This window comes from Pinus tabuliformis, chromosome 1_2, assembly GCF_031772625.1.
Source record: "Pinus tabuliformis cultivar Carrire ecotype Pingquan chromosome 1_2, CPIR1, whole genome shotgun sequence".
In the NCBI taxonomy this organism is placed as follows: domain Eukaryota; kingdom Viridiplantae; phylum Streptophyta; class Pinopsida; order Pinales; family Pinaceae; genus Pinus; species Pinus tabuliformis.
The window spans coordinates 1,206,577,155-1,206,596,702 of NC_142298.1; positions in this window are offsets into that span (position 1 = coordinate 1,206,577,155).

Consider the following 19,548-nt stretch of genomic DNA (forward strand, 5'->3'; position numbering starts at 1 on the left):
TTAGAAAACTAACTACTGCTCTCATACGGGAGTGATCTTGTAATACATATCACAAGTATAGACTCATGTGGACAAAGTATGGACGCAGCCTTCTGTTTATGAATAGTCCATCATATAATGAATACAAAATTCCTCGCAGCCTGGATTGCAGAAACTAGATCCAGGGTCTTCATTTCTACTTCTCGAAACAATACGATTCTATCCATGCGAATGAACATGTTGATGTCAAACATGGTAGAAACCACTTGATTACCAGTCAATGATGTACATTGTTAACAAGTGTGAGAGAAACCACCAGTGATGTCAATGGCTCTCAAAGTACCCAGTACAATCCATGAGATGTGAATAAATGTGTTGATGTCGAACATGTCATGGAATCTGTTAACACCCACGTTGTTCCCTTTGACTCCTGAGGGAATACGGCCGGGGTAACCACTAACCAAGCTTTGGATTACAGGTTCTAGCCAACCTGTAATCAGAGAGGGCTCTCTCTTTAAAATTTTTAACTTTGTTCTTGAGGATCTTAGGCTCGTTATGTGATGAGGGTTTGGTTTAAAATTTTGGTTGAGTGATGTCTTCCAATATCTGAGATGAGATCTTCAGACAGTCTTAGTCCATTGGGAAATGGAGTCTGTGGCTGTAGGTTGTTTGAAATGTTGAGTGGGATTGTTTAAACTGCAGGGCCATTTAAATATTACATGAAACAAACTTGAAATTGTGATGATGAACTATGATTAGCCAGTGGAAGGTAATCAAGAGTTTTCCACTAAACTGGTGGTGTGAGATTGAGATATATTGCACATGAGCAGGCTTGAATTCCTAAACAATGATCACTGTGAAAGTTATAGTCTGAAGGTGCAGCAATTAAGAATTACACTAACATAACTATAACTGAGGAAAACATTCATAACAACATAGATTGAGTTCAGGGTATTCCATGAATAAATCCTGAAGCTATTCTTTTTCTTTGCTATCAAACTGTGAAACATAGAACATGAATGGATGATGAAAGAATGAAATACATAACGAAGAGGTTAAATAAAACTTATTGTGTCATGAAATATACAGGAATCCCGTAGCATTCTGCAAACACACCACAACACTTCAAACAACCCAGAACTTTTAAAATTCCATCAGCTCTTTGTATTAAAACTCTGAATAATTACAGCATAAGATCTCTTGAAAAGAAAATCAACAACCCCCGAAAGCTTATGCGAGGGGGAATATATATAATCGGTTTTATAAAAATATCTGAACCGCTGAGTCATTTGACTAATAAATACGTCTACCAACTTTCAGAAAGCAGATAAGGAAGTTATTGTTGCTCTAAATACAAAAATGAATACTCTTTAATTCTGTCAGAAGTATTTTTGACCTTTGGAGGCCACTAAGTCAGTTGAGAGTTCTGCATTTAACTCTAAATGAAGTGCTTTTATGGCTCTGTCGTGCTGTAGCGTTCTCGGCCCTGTCACCTGTAGCTGTCAGTGTTGCTTTGGTGGCCGAATCTGCTTTGCTAAGTTGGCTCAGCCCAGTCTTTTCCAGTCATACTGAATGCATCAAATTTTCTGAACATGATGACTTATATTTTGATGAAAAAAATTGATGAAAGCCTGTTGTTCATAGTGATAACTGTATCATGCTGGTCCACCACTCCTGTGTAGGCAATTGATGCCTCAAAATTGCGCCTAAGGTTTCATCTGCCTCTGTATATTTGTAGTAGTTTGGAGGCACTTCGAACAGATGTCCAATTTCATTCATAATAAAAAACAAATTTTCTACTTTTTCATAAAGGCTCTGCCCAGATGCAGGCCCTGCTTCCTCTGGAGTGCTTGATCCTGCAGTGATCTGATTAGTGGCAAATGTGTTTACCCTTTTTGCATAGTTCTCATGTGATAGTAGCCTTCCTGCGCTGTTCAGTAAGCTGGGAAGGCCTCTGTCATGCAATACTGTGAATTTTTCCACAAACTTATTCACTTCTATTTGCATGTCCTGACATCTTCTATCCAAGGTCTGCACCAGATTTCTCAATGTGAGGACCCTCTTTATCAGCAGGATGGTTTCAGTTCTATTGGGGATTCCTATTGCTGCTAGTTGAGGACCTGTGCGGTTATTGAGAACATTGATCATTATGTTGGCTATCTCAAGCATATTGCCTAGAGATGCCCTTGCTCTTTGGAATTCCTTGTGTGCTCTGCTTATGAGCTCCATGTGCTCATGAATAGTCTCTATATACTGCCATTGTTCTGTTATTGATTGGCCAATGTTGGCCCATAAAACTTTCTTGACCTCAGCCACCACCTTGTCAAGGGTGAGCTCTTTCTCCAACTCCTTTATCTTCTCCTTAAGGGCCTTCACTTCTCTCCCCTTTTCAGCTATACTTTGCTTAGAATTGTCATATTTTTCATTCAGAGTAGCTAATTTCTCTTTGGCTTCATTCAGCTTTGCCATCTGGGTTTCTAGGACTTGAATTTCATTCATCAACTTCTGCATGTCAAGGTTTGGAGCCTGCTTTGATGTTGGTGCTGGTGCCGATGTTCATGGAGCTGTCTCCACTGTCTGCCCTGTGGGAGGAGTGACAATTTGAGGGGGATCCTCAAGGTTGATTACTTGCTGAGGGGGCTGAGATGTTTGGCCTCCTTCTTTTTGCTGTAGGGCTGCCTGTAATGCAGCCTCTGTCTGTACCAGTTTTCCCTCTGTTTGTACCAGTTTTCCCTCTATCTATACCAGTTGCTTGTGGAGTGTTACCAGCATGGCTGTAACATCCTGGTTCTTTCTTTGCTGGGCAACCTCTTCTGTTTGGGGGTGAAGGGTTGCTGGGAGCTTTACCATCTTTTTTAAAGCTGCAATATCTGCATCCCTTTGCTTTAGCAGCGCTTGTATAGCTTTGGGATCCTTGGGGTCATGCCCAAGCTCTATGATTATATCCTCCAAAGACCTGATCCTGTTGTCTTTGGCCTGAGAGGATGCCTTCTCCAACTCAAGTTGGGCAGTTGTATTGTTCAGGCTATTTTCCAACTTATGTGCCAAGAAGGTCTTGTCTGCAAGTGTTGAATATACCATCTCACCCGTTTGCTTGTGAAGTTCTATCTGGTCCATAGGGTGGATGTCTTTTGCAAGAACCTCAAGGTTGGTTCTTATATAGTCTGCAGCTGATTGTGGCTGCAGCATGGTGGGCATGAAATGACTCATGGTCATCTTCCCCTCTGTTATGTCATAAGCTGACATAAGCCTCTGCTGGTTGGTAGGGGCCATCTTAAGCAAGTGATTGTAGAGCTGGAGCCTGATTGGCTCATTTCTCTTCTTGATGTCAATGAATTGTTGCTTGATGCCTGTTTCAGCTCTCCTTTGCTGACTTGAGGAGCTGACCTCTCCTCCAAGGGTTCTTTCTTGTTCCTGCTGAAAGGAACTGGCAGATGCCTCCATGCTTGGTGGGCCCATACCCAAGGATTGCCCAATAGGCATCTCTTCTTCTGAAAGGGGATTTATTCTCTGTCTTTTCTCCCCTTGATTTGTGGATGTGGTGAGGGGAGTCTCCTGCTCTCTATCCCTCTTCCTGCTTTTTTCCTCATTTTGTGGAGTTTGGAGCACCGAGGCCTCCACTGTCGTTTCTTGCCTAGGAGGCACAGTTTCTTGAGCCTGCTGCTCTTTGGATTTTGGGGCCTCAGCTGTTTGTTCTTGCTTCTCTTTTTGCTGTTCTGCTGTAGGAGGTGGTTGTTCCTGCTCCATCTCCTTTTCTTTACCCTTGCTGGAAGCCTGATGAGTAGTTTTGGCTGCTTGCTGGTGGGCTGTAGAGGATGAGGCAGCTGCTCCAAGTTGCCTTTGATGAGAAGAGGAAACCTGTCCACAAGTTTCCAAGTCAGCTTCTTTCTCAAGATTCTTTGCCTGTCTTTGTAGTATTTCCTCTCTAGTATTAGCCTCTTCTAGAGTGCCCTCTTTCCAACTTAACATATTGGCATATTGCTCAATATGAGGCAATCTGATGTGATCATAGGTGGCCATTTTATATTTAACCCTTCTGAGGCTAATGAAATGATTAGGGTCATAGGGTGACCATAGGAAACTGGTTTGCAATCGGAGGGCCTCTAGGATCCTATCTGCTTCCTTCCATCCCTCCTCCCTTTTGTTGTAAAGAAATGGGCCTAGATGGTTTCTGATTTTGAGCTGTACCTTCTTGTTTTTGCTGTGGAAATGGACTTGATCTGCATTTCCAAACTACCTGAAATACTCTAAGGAAAAGAGTCTCATAGGGACATATCTTGGCAGCCTATAAGGGTTCAACTCACAGCCATATATTCTGATTACTGTGTGGTGTTGGTAAAAGTACCAATCACCAATGCTGTAGGCCTTTGAGAGCTGGAGTATCCTTTGCATCTCATCTGTCAATCTTGGAGGAGGAACACCCAATAACAAGGTCATAGCTGGATGGATAAATAGGTCTATGAATTCACAGTAGCTGTATGGTGAAAAGGAGATGTGATGAAAGACTGAAGTCCAAAATACCACAGACCTTGGGTTTCCCTGAGCATCAAACTTCTTGAGAGGAATAGGGAAAGCATCAGGTTGATAGAATAAGAATAAGTGATAGATGTATGAAGTGTATCTAAACACCTTTTCCCTTTCTAGATTCATCAATTGTTCATGAATCTTGTTGGAAATGTATGCAGCATAATCATAGTGCGCAGCAGGAGGCATCCCAGGGGAAAATATGGACAACATAGCCATAATGGTATCATCAACATCCTCACATGACCTGTACCCCAGGACATAACTGATCAAATCCACCAGCATTTTGCCCAAGTCATTGAGATATTGATTCCCTATAGGAGGGGTTCTGACAACTTCAGAGCTTGGTTGAACGAACAACTGATTAATCTTGATGATCTGGGCACTGGACAACTTGCCCCCTTTCTTTAGCAAGTCCATCATAGAGAGAGGAGTTAGAGGCTTTGCAGTGTGAAAGTGCAACATCTCATTTATGGCCTCAGGGGTGATATGGAACAGAACTGATCCTGAGGGGCTGAGAACAGCTCTTTGACATGGGTCATAGTTGGAACAACATCGATGGATCAAGTCTGGAAGGACATTGACTTGAGGAAGGTTAAAAATGGGTAAATTGGAATCCCAAATTCCTAGGATATCAGCTCCACTGAGGTGTTGGGCCTTCAACTCATTTAGCATATGAATGTTAAACTTGGAATTCATTGAGACTGACTCAGTCATCTGGTAATCTTTATCACCCAAGGCTTTCCATTCTAATTCTTTGTGAGGGGCATTCAAAGGTGGAATGTTCAGTGCCACTGGTGTTTCCATGGTTAAATAGTACTTTGAATTGTACTAAGACTTGTTTTTCTGGACAGAACAACTTAGAGGGGTACTTTTGCAAAAGTAAGGCAAATTGCAGGGAAAAACAGGGTAAATTGCGGTGAGAACAATTGAAATGCTCCCCAAGGGAGTTGAAAGAGTAAATGTCGGGCCTCGTAAGATTGTTTTCACGGTGAATTAGTGAATCAAGGTTTAAGTCGACGAATGCGAGAGTAAATTGTTAATTGGTGGAAACTTGGCTAAATGTGGGCTTTGCAGGTGATTTTCGACCCAACAATTGACAATAAACGCTGGTCACCAGGGATTTGCCGGTAATTACACTGTTTGTTACTCTTTTTACGCTATCTTTGGAGAATTATGCACAAACCAGGCGCGAAGGGGGAACTCGGATAAATACCTGGTAAAACTTTGGCAATGGTGACCAATGCAGGCGAATTTGCAGGCGCCCACGGTCTTTAAGTCAAATTTTGCAGGTTGGCGGCGAAATGGTCGTAATATGCATGTAGGAGAGAAAAACAGTTCTTATGGTAAAAGTGACAAAAACCGTGAATTTTGGCAAAAATATTGACTTTTTGGGTTATTGGCGCTTTTTTTGGATGACGTCAGCATGACGTCATCGGGTGGGGTCGTGTATGGAAGGGTGACATGGCGGCCTGTGAGTGGTCCACGGGGACTGGTGAGGTGGCGGACAGGTCGGAGCAGTGGCAGGCCGGGCGCTGACGCGGCGCTGAGTGGCATGACGTGGGCGTGACGTAGCGGCGACGTGGGCAGGCGGTATATGAAGGGTGGTAAGCGGTTCCATCGGACCGCTTATGGTACGGTGGTGGTATTGGCAGGCAGCCTCCCGATACGATTTGGGAGCGACGCATGGCAGAGGCCTGACGTCACCCTCTGACACTTTTCGGGAGGTAACGTCTGGTCATCAGGGGCCGCTCGATATGGATATGGGCCATCGGATGGGAAAGCGCAGATCCGACAGTCGACGGGTCAATAAAATGAAAGGACGATATGGCAGCGGGGCGGGGAATATTTTATTGTATTCCTTGAAATGCGCGCCCAGGCGGAACTTTAAACATTGGCGGAAAATAGGTTTTTAAATGTATTTTTGTATCCAAATGCGCATTGCAAATAAACTTTGGATAAAGCGGGAAAAATGGGTTTTTAGTGTTAATTGCAAATAGCGCGGGTTAGGGGTAATAGTGGGTTTTTACAAGGCTTTTTTGTAAGCAAAGTGGGTAAATGATTCCAAAGGGTTGTAAAGGGAAAAAGGAGTAGAGCTTAGGTTATTAAACCAACGTGGGGTTAGTTTAATCGCTGATTTTGCACAAAGCATCTTGATCCAGACTTGAATTCTGCATGATTTTCCAATATTTGAGCATAGGGCTATAATGCCAAAGGGGAGGGAATATACATTTTTTGGGGTTTTATACACCATGGTGTTATAGTAATAGGGAAAGGGAAACATAGGGAATTAAGTGTAGATAGAGTTAGTAGTTAGTTTTGGAGGGGAATAAGAATGGGAAGTGATAGATACTAAGTTCTTAGGAAATAAACTTAGGAAGTAGATCAAAATGAAAAGAATTTTACACAAGAAATGTGGCTCTTAATGAAAAAAGAATCAACAAAAGAATTTGACTTTCTTTCATGAACATAGGTGGTATTGGGATGTTAGCAAGGAATGTGATGGGGGATAATCAGGAAGTTAGACATGCTTCATTGTATTGCTGTAAAACTGCTGAATAAGAGATCTGCACTGGCACCATGTATTTCCTTTTCTTGGGCCAGGGATATGAAAGAAATCATGCTTCTGCAACCCCATCTACCTACTCACTCTATTGCCTAGCATTTTTTGTTACTCCAAGGAGGGTGCACTTAGACTTGCAAACCCTTATGTGCATTTTCTTTTCCTTTGGCTTTTTCTTTTGATTTTCTATCTAAGGCTAACCTTATTGCTTCCAAGGCCCCAGATTAAACAGTTGGGAACCTTCATTCTCTACCTAACTACTTTATCTGCCAAGATTGAACTGTTTGGACATATTTCTTTCTCTAATATACAACACAAAATTGAAACATGGCATGACCCAGCTTAGACTGTTGGATCATCCATTCAAAAGTAGGACAGCATCAACCAACTGTAAATATGTGTCTTCCACAAGAATATGAGATCTTTGCATCACCAAAGTAGATCATATTGGCACTTCCCCTGCCAATCATGAAAAATGAAACCTATTGGTATAGGTAGCTAACAGTGGCTCCACTTGGGGATGGTTTTTCTTCTTGAAAGACCAAGAACAGCAGGTCAGAATGCCTTGGCTTTTGACTTCTTCTCAAAACCTGAAAACTTCCTCTTTGGACTTCAGAACTGGAATCTGCCATCATTGTGGAACTTGCTGAAATAAAGGCCTTTTTCTGCTTATATACAACACTTCTTAAACTGAGCTATTCACATGCTGAAAGAAAATAGTATATACAACTGATTATGTACAGGGGAACAACCATGCTATATACATGGAAAGTAATCAAAGTAGTGCTTTAACATCCGGCCATTTACAAGGCCCTCTTCAGCCTCAGTGCCATCCAGATTTTCCAAGAAATAAGTGTTATTTCCTTGTACTGCTTGAATTACAAAGGGTCCTCTCCAAAGGGAGTCAAACTTGCCATGCTTACCCTTGTCTTCTCTTCTTGAATCCCATTTAAGCACTTTGTCACCAATAAAGAAATCTTTAGCCTTGGTTCTTCTATCAAAGGCTTTCTTCAGCTTCTCTTGTAGGACTTGAACTCTGTTAAACACTTGATCTCTGGTTTGCTGCAAGCATATAATTTGGTTTACTCTTCTTTGCATGTCATTTGGTTCAGCTTGGCTTTCTTGAAGTAGTTTCATGACAGGGATCCCTAGGGATGAAGGGAATTTGGCTTCCATTCCATAAACCAATTCATATGGGCTGACCCCAATGGATCTCTTGGTTGTTAGCCTATCTGCCCATAAAGCATTTACAAGCTTCTTATGCCAATTTTTCTTATTCTCTTCCAATACTTTCTTAATGATGTTGATGAGACTTTTGTTTGATGATTCAGCCAAACCATTGCCTTGAGGGTAGTATGCTGTGGAGTGACCCAAAGTGATATGGAATTTTTGGCAAAAGTTCACTATTTTCTTGGATCTGAAAGCAGCAACATTATCTGTTATTATCTTGTTAGGACAACCAAATCTAGACAGAATGTTCTCAAGGAATTGAATGATAGTTGAATCATTTGCTTGTCTACATGGAACAACCTCAATCCATTTAGTAAAGTAATTTGTGGCTGTTAGAATCCATCTATGTTGGCCTGAGGATGAAGGATGAATTTCCCCAATGAAGTCCAAGCCCCATTGCTGAAAGGGTCTTTCTGTTGCAACAGGCTTTAAGGGAAGTGGAAGTAACTTTCTTTTTCCCTCGAACACTTGACATTTATGACACTTAGTGGCAAATTTTTTAACATCAGAGAACATAGTAGGCCAATAGTAACCCGCCCTTAATATCTTATCCACAGTGGACTTCCAGTACAAATGTCCACCACAATCACCTGCATGAAATTCTTTCATCACATTGTTAGTTTCATCCATATTCAGACAGTTCAGCAGTATACCTTCATGATTTTTCCATAGTAAATTACCATCTATAACACAGAATTTTGAAGCTTTCATTTTTAGAAATCTAGATTTGGTTCTGGACAATCCTGGGGGAGCACACAGGTTTTGCAACACATAACAGATATCAGAATACCAAGGGGATTGTTCAAAGGCTACATTGATCTTTGGAGTCGCCAGCTCCGGTTCATTGTCCAGTTGGTTTATATCCAAGGCTTGGAAATTTGCTTCAGACATTAGTTTAGCCAAACCTTGCCCTTTTATCAGTTTTGTAGGTTTTATTTCAATGTCAAATTCTAAAATGTTGGCAATCCATTTTCCTCTCCTACCCTCTAAGTTTTCTTGAGTGAGTATATCTTTCACAATGGGACTTGGTACATAGGCTATAACATGGGAGTATAAGATGTAGATCCTAAAGTCTTTGATGGCCTTGACCAAAGCATAAGCTTGCTTCTCCATGATCTGATATTTCAGAGGTGCATCTCTAAGGGCTCTACTAAAGAAAGCAATAGGTTTTTCATTTGCTTGGTCATCTTTCTACAATAAGACAGCAGCAATAGTATGCTGGGAGGAAAAAGAGAAAATGATAAATTCTCTGTCAAATTGAGGATTTGTTAAGACTGGGGTTTGGGTAAGGGCCAATTTTATACCTTCAAAAGCTTGATTTGCTTCTACTGTCCATTTTACTTTTGAATCCTTCTTCAGCATGTTGTTTAGTAATCTGATCAATTCTGCCAAGTTTGGGATAAACCTCCTTAAAAAGTTGATCTTTCCCAAGAAGGCTTGTAATTCTTTGATGTTTCTTGGATGGGGCATTTGCAAGATGGCCTGTATTCTGTCTGGGTCAATTCTAATGCCATCCTTTGAAATGATGTGACCTAACAGCTTACCTTCTTCCAAACCAAATAGAGACTTCTTAGGATTTAAGGAGATCCCATACTTCCTACATGTTATGAATATTTGTCTTAAGTGTTTCAGATGTTCTTGGTCAGATTTTGAGAAAGGTGTGAGGTCATCTAAGTAAATGACAAGAAAGTCATGAATCTCTTTAGCAAACGCAATATCCATTGCTCTTTGAAATGTAGCTCCTGCATTCTTCAACCCAAAAGGCATTTTGACATATTTGAAAGTTCCCCATGGGGTTGTGAATGTTGTTTTGTCTTGATCATCAGGGTGGACTAGGATCTGATTAAAGCCTGAAAATCCATCAAGTAATGAGATCCTTGAAGCCCCCACCACTCTTTGGAGAATATGATCCATTTTAGGTAAGGGATAATTGTCTTTGAGGGATACTTGGTTCAAATTCCTTAGATCAACACAAAGCCTAATCTCACCAGTTTTCTTTCTTGTGGGCACCAAATTTGAAATCCAGTCTGAAAACCTGATTGGTGCTATGATACCAGCTTTAAACATTTTTTGCACTTCTTTCTCAATTGAAGGAAGAAGCATAGGATTGATCCTTCTCAACTTCTGCTTGAATGGCTTTTGATTAGGCTTGAGAGGGATGGTGTGTTGAATAACCGAGGTGTCATAGGATTTTAAATCCTCATAACTCCATGCAAACACATCTTGGAACTCTTTAAAAAGGTCAATGTATTTAGGCTTCTGGTCAGGAGGTAAAGATGCAGACAATTTTATTATTTTGGGTTTTTCAGTAGTTCCAATGTTGCATTCTTCAATGGCAGCATTAAGAGGCTGGATTTTTGGTTTTCTAGGCACATCATTTGAGTCAAAAATGTCCTCCAATGGAGTTAGGCCTGTTGGTAGAAAGTTATCCTTTAGCTCTATAATTTCAGCCTCTGCACCAGCTACTTCATCAAACTGCAATTGTTCAAGTTCTTGTATTTTCTCCTTGTCAAAGTTTGTTAGACAAAGCATTTGATTCGTTGTTTTGGGTGATATTTCTATTTGATCTTGTTCACTCAAAGGTTGTGTGTCTTTCACAGAATCAGCATCAATGTTCAAACCTGAAAATTCATGCTGCAAGGTTAAGAAATTATTTATCTGTGTGTCATCCTCAAATACTTGCCAGTCTTTAACATTGTTTGGGACAGAAGGTCTGTGTTTTATCTCAGCTGTAAAACAATGGTTAGGCTCAAAAGGAAATTTGCATGTACTAGCAAATGTAGCTAGACTATGTGCATGAAGATTGTGGGTTCTGGGTATTTTGGTTATTTGAAATTCAGCAAAAGTTTTAAGTATTTCAATAGTAGCAGACCTGTATGACCTTAGTCTTTTGTCATTGGTTACAAAATTGCCTTTCACTTGTTGGATAATAAGGTCTGAATCTCCCATGATTGAGATTTTTATGGCCTGCAATGATTTTACCAGTTTGAGGCCTAGCAGAAGGGCCTCATATTCTGCCATATTGTTAGTACACCTGAAATTAAGCCTAAAAGCCCGGCCTTGTGCATGATTGCTTTGTTTATTGTGAATCCACACTCCAGCCCCTGCCCCTAATTTGTTGACTGATCCATCAAACTCAAGGAACCATAGGATCTCTTGATTTAGGGGATTTTCCACATCTTGTTCATGACTTGGAATTATAAGTTGGAGTTCTTGTTTGTTATCTGGTTTGTCCTTTGGAATTGCCTCATCAATTGACTTCTCAATCTTGATTTCTTGGGAACTTGATTGCTCACTCATGTGTAGATCTTGTTCAAGCATGATAGATTTGTTATCACCCATTGGACTTACATCATTATTGAACAAAATAAAGGAGTCCATATCTGAATGGACTGCATAAATAGGGAAATTTTGAGGCTTTTCTTCACTACTCACCATGTATTTCATGAGTGACTCTCGGTATAACCTCTTGGGTTGCCCAAAGACAGAGATGGTGGCATATGACATGTCTAATTGCAGGGAACCTTGGAGTTTAGCCCCCCATGATCTCGATAACAGCATTCCATACTTGGGTGGGATATCAGCAACCACAACATCCATTAGAATTGTTTTATTTGGGTATTGGACTAGGGACACACATAGATCTTTTATCAAGCCTAAACACTTAACTTGGCTGGAGTCAAATGAAAATAGGTCCTTATATGGTCTTGTAATATCCAGATTCAACCTCTCCATGACTGATTTAGGCATCAGGTTATGAGAGGCGCCTGAGTCAAACATTGCATTGTGTAATATCTTATCATGAACATGCAAGCTGACATAAAAAGGTAAGATCCCTGTAACTGCTGTCTTTCCATCAACCTCTGGACCAAAAAGTAGTTCTGGGGTATCATCCAACACATTGACATCATCTTTATTATGAGTAAGTTGAAGGGACTTCTTGATTTGTTGTTTGTAAATGTTATGCTTAGCTAGCTCTGAAAGAGGAATGGCTATCTTCAATTTTCCAATCTCAGCTTCTAAATCAAAAGGTCTTTCAGGTTGGGTCTTGGTGTCTTGCTTAACAACCTTTTCTTTGTTAGTTAAGTTTTCTTCTTGAGTCTCATTTTGATCTTGAGGCTTGTCCTTTTTACTCATCTTTTGAGAAGTATTGCTTGGATTAGGCTGCAAGGGTGATGTAGCCATTGGTTTTTGATTTGAGGGAGATGCTTCAGTTATTTCTTCAACTGTTACTTCATTTGCAATTGAATCAGTTTTGTCAATTGGCTTTGTGACAATGGCTTTCTTAGGCAGTGGGGTGTCCTTTGTTTTCTCAGGCTGTGTCACATTTATAGCTCTGCTCCTTAGCTTGTATTGCCTATGAACTTCATAAACAGCTGTGTCATAGCCTTGTTTAAAGTCAAATGACTCACCTGATTTGGTTTGGAACTGCTTAATGTCATCATCCTTATGATCTTCTTGACTCAGAAAGACTTGTTGATCATCATTCAGGCCCATCAGGTTAATGTGGGTGTCATCTATCTGCTCATTTGAAGTGGATGCTTCTATATAATTTTCTTGGAACGGAGGTCTAATCTCTGGTTCAGAACTTTCTTTACCAACATTAGGATTTTGGTTTCTTCTGAAATTGGGATTCCTGATAGGATTATTCTGCGGTGCTTCCCATGATGACTTCCTCTCAGCTGATTCTACTCTATCACCTAATCTCTGCATACCAGTGATTATTGCATCCAGTTTCTGATCCCAGCCTGAAGGCTCTTCTTTAAAGGTAGTTTTTCTCTTAGTTCTTGTCCTATTTCTCTTAGCTATCAGGTTGGATTCTACACTGACTGCTATGTCCTGCATCTCAGCTAAAGTTTGGGGAGCCCTTTCTCTTAATTGATATGCCATATCTGAGTCAAATCCATCAGGAAAGGTATATAGGGCGAGATCTGGTGGGGGTCTAAGATTTTGGGGAATAGCATTGTAGACATTGTTAAACCAAGCACAGTAGTCCAAGACAGTTTCTTGTGTGTTGGCATTATGGTTCAGGAATGGGGTGTTGTCCTTGATGGCAACCCATTCAGGTGATAGATCACTGTCTTCAAGTCAGCAGCAGAGGTTGATGATCAGATATCAATTATTGAAGAAAATAAGGGGTACGCAGGTACAACTTACAGAAAGTGCATACCCGCAGGTAAACCTTGCAGCAACCGCGTCCCGAGACGCAGGCCAGCCGTTTAGGAGGTGCGTCCACCCAGTGCACACATTTCAAGGCAGAGAAAAGCACACGTGGGGGTTTCTTGTGTTTTACTCCAGGTATCTAGCCAACGGTATTGTGTTATTATGGTGTTGGCTCGTGGTATTGTTCCATGATTTGAGGAGGAGCTTGCCTATATAAAGCAAAGGAGATCACTTGGCTAAGTATCTTTGGCAATTGAATATCTTTAGATCTGAAATTTTGGGTTATGGTCTTAAAAGCTTGATCTATATGAAAAGGAAGTTGAAGGCGAATCTGTGAAGGGTGATCTTCGAGCGCATGATCAGATCTGAGTATCTGTGCCACTCTAGTGAACTGTCTATTAAGCCCTAATCAGAAGGCCGTAAGTGTTTATCAGAAATGCTGCGTGGGGACGCAGCGCAGTAACAGGAGACCTGCGTGGGGACGCAGGGCAGACCAAGTTCAGGTGCGTCCGGGACGCAGTGCAGTAACAAGAGATCTGCGTGGGGACGCAGAGCGACTAAGGTTCAGGCGCGTCCCTGGAGCAAAAAGACGCGGCGCGACAGCATTTCTGGGTGCGTCTCTGTAGCAAAGTATGCGGCGCGATAGTGTTTCTAAGTGCGTCACTGCAGCAAGAGGACGCAGTGCAGTTCAAGGAACAGTGCGTGGGCACGCAGTGCAGCAGAAGGATACCTGCGGGTGTACATAGGAAAGCCGAAGGTGAATTGCATCGCGACGCAGGCCACAGAAGGGAAAACTGCGTCTCTGTCTTAAGATGTTCTGTTGATTGAATTTCTCTGTTGATAAGGTGTTCTGGGTTAGTTCTGTTATTGCTGATCTGATAACTGTAGTGGACTGTAACTGTTATATACTTGATGATCATTTGATGCTTTATGAAAAGAAGTAGGGGGTTGTAGCTCCCTTCCAGAAGAAGACTGGAAAACGAGAGAGAGTTGTAGCTCTCTGCAGGTTGCAGCCTGCGTACTGGTAAAGGACTGCACCAGTACAAAATCATTGTAAAAGGAGTTTCTAATTTGAAAGAAGATAGAGACATATTGCAGCAGGTGGTTTTCACCCACATTGGGTTTCCACCTTACATCTTGTGTTCTTTGGTGTGACTATCTGTTTTCTTTGTTCATGCTCATTATTTTATGGTACTGACATGCAAAAATAATTCAAAGATCAAATAAGGAAGATTTATTAATTGCTAGATAATACTGATTCACCCCCCCCCCCCCCTCTCAGTATTATTTCCAACAATTGGTATCAGAGCAGGTCCTTCAGAGAAGCTTGATCGCTTGAAGGTAGATCGTTCATCATGAGCAACTACGAGAGAGAAGCATCAATCAGGCCACCGATTTTTGATGGGACAAACTTCAATTATTGGAAGGTAAGAGTTACTACATATCTTCAATCTCTTGGTACAGAAGTTTGGGACATTGTAGAAACAGGCTACGCTTTTCCTTCAGCTACTCCTACAGATGCAACTGAGAAGAAGAAGTATGAAACAAATGTGAAAGCAGTCAGTACTCTATTAGGATGTATATCCCAAACGGAATTCATGAAGGTAATGCACTACAAATCCGCAAAAGAGATATGGGACAAAATTGTCACGAGCTATGAAGGAGATGAACAGGTAAAGCGTGCTAAACTTCAAACTCTCAGGATTCAGTATGAGACTCTCAAGATGTATAATGATGAAAGTGTGGCTAATTATTTTCTTCGGGTAGATGAGATTGTTAATTGTATGAAAAATTTGGGTGAAGAAATAAAAGAGGCTATAGTGGTTGAAAAGGTTCTAAGATCATTGTCCCCCAAGTTTGAATCTAAAGTATCTGCAATAGAAGAAAAGGAAAATCTACGAATTCTCACTATGTCTCAGCTACATGGAATTCTAACGGCTTTTGAAATGAGAAAGGGAGGTCCATCAGATAGAAGAGAAGCTGCTTTCAAGGCATCAGGTAAAGAAGATTATTATGAAGCAAGCCACATCCCAGAAGAAGAAGAATCAAATTTTGTCAGAAATCTTCAAAGGGGTTCTGGAAGATTCAGAGGTAAGTTACCTTTTAAATGCTTTTCTTGTGGAAGAGTAGGTCATTATGCTGCAAAATGTCCTTATAAGGATAAAGGAAAGGAACCTGCTAGATGGAACAAGAAACAAAGTGCAAATAAGAAAAGCTACTACACCCATGAAGATAGTGATGGTCTATCGAACAGTGATGAAGATGAACGAGGTAATGAATATAAGTTGTTAATGGAATTTGAAGATGATGATTATATGGATGTTGTAGATGTGGATAACCTTTATGAGGAATATACTAGACTCAAGAGATGTATAGAAGAAAAGAATGTGATCATTGATACTCTACAATTTCAAATTGATGAAAAAGAAAAACATCTTGAAAAACTAGAAGGTGAAATTGTTGGTCTTAGAAAAGAGATTGAGAAAACAAAAGCTATTAATCTTAAGTTTGTCAAAGGATCTGAAACTTTGGATGAGATTATCAATGTGCAGCGGTCTCCTCTAAACAAGACAGGTCTGGGCTATAGTGGAGAAACCTCTCAAGCATCCATCTCAAAGAGTTATCTTGATGCGGCAAGAAGAAATGGGCAAAAGAGCAATGAAGAAGCTATGAGTCAAAGCTTTGCCTTGGTCATGCAGAAAGAATTTGAAATGTCCTTACTAGGAGAACTGACATATTTCCTTGGTTTGCAAATCCAACAAAAGGAAGGAGGAATCTTTTTATCTCAAACCAAGTATCTCAAACAGATTTTGAAGAAATATGGCATGGAAGATGCAAAACCAGTATGTACACCCATGGTCACAGGATGTAGCCTTAGTGCAAATGATGAATCTGCAGCAGTACATCAACCAACCTACAGATCTATGATTGGAAGTTTACTTTATTTGACAGGTACCCGACCGGACATCATGCATGCAGTTGGAATAGTTGGAAGATTTCAGGCAAATCCGAAGGAGACTCATCTTCAGGCAGTGAAGAGAATTTTCAAATATCTTCAAGAGACTCAAAATTATGGCTTATGGTATCCTAGAGATACAGATCTTACTCTTCATGCTTATACAGATGCAGATTGGGCCGAAAGCGTGGATGACAGGAAAAGCACAAGTGGTGGTGCGTTCTTTATGGGTTCCATACTGGTATCTTGGTTCAGCAAGAAACAGAGTTCAATTGCCTTGTCTACAGCTGAAGCGGAATATGTTGCTGCTGCATCTTGTTGCACCCAACTCCTTTGGATGATGCAGACTTTGCAGGATTTTCAAATCACTTGTACACCACCAATACCCATCTTATGTGATAACACAAGTGCAATCAGCATCTCCAAGAATCCTGTTATGCATTCAAAAACCAAGCACATACCAATCAAGTACCATTTTCTCCGGGAACAAGTACTTGAACAGAAGGTCAAGTTGGAGTATGTTCCTTCTAAAGAACAAGTTGCGGATATTCTCACCAAACCATTGCCCAGGGACACTTTTGAGTACCTCAGGCAAAAGCTGGGGGTTGTTGATGCATCATCTTATTGTTGAACCTTTTCTGATTGATGGTACAGGTTCAGGGGGAGCATATAATGCATTGTTGGCATTATGGAGGATGGTCAGAAGAAGATCTTGGAAATAGCTGCAATATGTCTCTATATCTTTCATGGTGGATTATGGTTCTTTTTTGCAGATCTGGGGGAGCATGAGCTTAGGGGGAGCATACCCCTTTGCCCTTGATGTCAAAGGGGGAGAATGAAGCTGAAGTTTGTGAGGTTGCCATCAAGTCCAAAGGGGGAGATTGTTGGCATTATGGTTCAGGAATGGGGTGTTGTCCTTGATGGCAACCCATTCAGGTGATAGATCACTGTCTTCAAGTCAGCAGCAGAGGTTGATGATCAGCTATCAATTATTGAAGAAAATAAGGGGTACGCAGGTACAACTTACAGAAAGTGGGTACCCGCAGGTAAACCTTGCAGCAACCGCGTCCCGAGACACAGGCCAGCCGTTCAGGAGGTGCGTCCACCCAGTGCACACATTTCGAGGCAGAGAAAAGCACACGTGGGGGTTTCTTGTGTTTTAATCCTGGTATCTAGCCGACGGTATTGTGTTATTATGGTGTCAGCTCGTGGTATTGTTCCATGATTTGAGGAGGAGCTTGCCTATATAAAGCAAAGGAGATCACTTGGCTAAGTATCTTTGGCAATTGAATATCTTTAGATCTGAAATTTTGGGTTATGGTCTTAAAAGCTTGATCTATATGAAAAGGAAGTTGAAGGTAAATCTGTGAAGGGTGATCTTCGAGCGCATGATCAGATCTGAGTATCTGTGCCACTCTAGTGAACTGTCTATTCAGCCCTAATCAGAAGGTCGCAGGTGTTTATCAGAAATGTTGCGTGGGGACGCAGCGCAGTAACAGGAGACCTGCGTGGGGACGCAGGGCAGACCAAGTTCAGGTGCGTCCGGGACGCAGTGCAGTAACAAGAGATCTGCGTGGGGACGCAGAGCGACTAAGGTTCAGGCACGTCCCTGGAGCAAAAAGACGCGGCGCGACAGCATTTCTGGGTGCGTCTCTGTAGCAAAGTATGCGGCGCGATAGTGTTTCTAAGTGCGTCACTGCAGCAAGAGGACGCAGTGCAGTTCAAGGAACAGTGCGTGGGCACGCAGTGCAGCAGAAGGATACCTGCGGGTGTACAGAGGAAAGCCGAAGGTGAATTGCATCGCGACGTAGGCCACAGAAGGGAAAATTGCGTCTCTGTCTTAAGATGTTCTGTTGATTGAATTTCTCTGTTGATAAGGTGTTCTGGGTTAGTTCTGTTATTGCTGATCTGATAACTGTAGTGGACTGTAACTGTTATATACTTGATGATCATTTGATGCTTTATGAAAAGAAGTAGGGGGTTGTAGCTCCCTTCCAGAAGAAGACTGGAAAACGAGAGAGAGTTGTAGCTCTCTGCAGGTTGCAGCCTGCGTACTGGTAAAGGACTGCACCAGTACAAAATCATTGTAAAAGGAGTTTCTAATTTGAAAGAAGATAGAGACATATTGCAGCAGGTGGTTTTCACCCACATTGGGTTTCCACCTTACATCTTGTGTTCTTTGGTGTGACTATCTGTTTTCTTTGTTCATGCTCATTATTTTATGGTACTGACATGCAAAAATAATTCAAAGATCAAATAAGGAAGATTTATTAATTGCTAGATAATACTGATTCACCCCCCCCTCTCAGTATTATTTCCAACATTGTGGACCTCTTTTGATTGTATTGTATTCAGATAAAATATGAAGTGGGTCCTTTTTCTTCTCCCATCTGTTGATAAATGTTTGATACAGGGCTTCAGGGTCAGCTATAGAGTTTACTGGAAGTGACCTAAACCATGTTCTTACATCTCCTGTTAGGCTTTGGACAAAAATTTTCATTCTAACCCCATCATCATCTATTTCATAGTTCTCAAAGTAGTCCTGCATTTTCTTAGTGTGTTGAAGGGCTGGATAAGAGCCAGTACCATCAAAATATGAAATCTTGCTTTGGTACTCTTGAGGCATAGGAGCTGGATTGGCCGGTAACTGTAGTGGAGCATATCTATTAGCCATGTTTGGAGGGACAATAGGGATAACAGGGATGAATGGGACAAGTGGAGGAAAGGGGATGACAGGGGTATGTGTAGTTGATGGAGGGGTTGGAAGAATACCTTGTGAAGTGGATGAAGAACTAGTAGATTGTGGACCAGTGGTATGAGGATGTAGAGAAGCCTTAGCAGGGGTTGGAATGTCAGTTGGGAGACCTGCTTCTGAACTAGAATCTGATAAAGTCCCTTCTGATTTGTGTCTCTTAAGGATTCTTGAAATCAAGTTTGGGTTCTGAAACTCAGGTGATGGGTCAGGATCTGGGTTAGATCTTGTATAACGAGTTTTCTTCTTAGGAGCCAGTTTCTGTGATTTCTTTTTAGGAGAATTTTCAAGGAAACTATGATATGTGACAAGGACTGATCAGGTAACACAATTGTATGGAACTTAAGACCGGACAAAGATTGACTGAGGCAGCTTTCATAT